At 37.2% G+C, this 1,217-nt stretch overlaps 1 non-coding gene across 1 annotated transcript; it reads right to left on the reverse strand.

Annotated features, from left to right (window-relative positions):
• Window positions 1-587: 587 nt before the first annotated feature.
• LOC143400542 (U2 spliceosomal RNA) lies at window positions 588-778 on the reverse strand. The gene has a single exon (XR_013091462.2). It is a non-coding gene; the product is annotated as a U2 spliceosomal RNA (small nuclear RNA).
• Window positions 779-1,217: the final 439 nt, after the last annotated feature.

A 1,217-nucleotide genomic window follows, 5' to 3' on the forward strand; every position in this document is an offset into this window, starting at 1 on the left:
CTTATAAGGAGGGTGAGAGAGATAAAGTAGGAAATGTTAGAAATACATAAACCTTCCAAGTTCCATTAAGCTTACACAATGGAAAAGCCATCATTTAAAGTATACTGGGGGGCTGATTTTTATACAATAAATGCTGGTTTTCTTCATATCATACTGTTTATCCACTCTGAGTGGTTGATGCTCAAGCAGTAACAATTATTACATAGTTTGAAGACCTGCCTGATTGTATTAAAAACCATCCACATCAATAGTTATAGGTTGTTTTCCAGAAGTATCTTTTGACATATGGCTGAGAGATCAAATTTTCTCTAAAATGGTATTACAAAAATGGAGCAGTTTTATGGAGACAGTTGGATCTTTGGTACCTACTTGATGTAGCCACCTCAAGTTACTGCTTCAATGAACAGAAAATGAGTATTGTAAAGACTACAGAGACAATAAACTAGGGTAGTAGTCCCCAAAAGACTACATCAGAAACCAATTTGGGACATTTGTTTAATAATTTATATCCCCAGTGCCTTTCCTTCAGATTGATTCTGAGATCTGGGGTAGGTCTAGGAATTAGTATTTGTTTTTAATTCCCCATGATGGGTTGCACCCTTCCTGGAGGTACTTCAATACCAGGTCGATGCATGGAGCAGACAGAGCAAGCTCCTATTCCATCTTCCTACTCCAAAAGTTGGTTTAATATATTGTCCTCAGGTAGAGGACATATCAGATATTAAACTGATAAGAACAGTTACTACACTTGATCTTAGCCCAAAGGCCCAGAAGTAATGGGAATTAGTATTTTTAACAAGTGTCCTGTGACTTTTAGTGTAAGACAATTGATATTCATTCATGATACTATGGTTCTTTAATTCTTTTAATTATTTAGAAATCACCATAGTGTTTTTCAAAATATAATAGAGATGTGGCTTAGTGGTAGAGCACTTGCCTAGCATGCACAGACCTGAATTCACTCTCCAGTACTAGAAGGGAAAATAAGCCTGCATTCTCCATCTCAAGATCACCTGGAGTATTTGATTAGATTCCGGATCTTGAGCTCCATCACAAACCTAGTACGTCAGAATCTCCAGAGGTACGATCTAGAAACCTGTGCTGTAAATAAGCATCCCAAGTGATTCTCCTGTAGTTAAGTTTGGGATCATCTGCTATATGTCAGGCACACAGCATGTCTCTTCAGTTTGTTTACTAGTCAATAGGCACAAACATTT

This window comes from Callospermophilus lateralis, chromosome 5, assembly GCF_048772815.1.
Source record: "Callospermophilus lateralis isolate mCalLat2 chromosome 5, mCalLat2.hap1, whole genome shotgun sequence".
Classification (NCBI taxonomy): Eukaryota; Metazoa; Chordata; class Mammalia; order Rodentia; family Sciuridae; genus Callospermophilus; species Callospermophilus lateralis.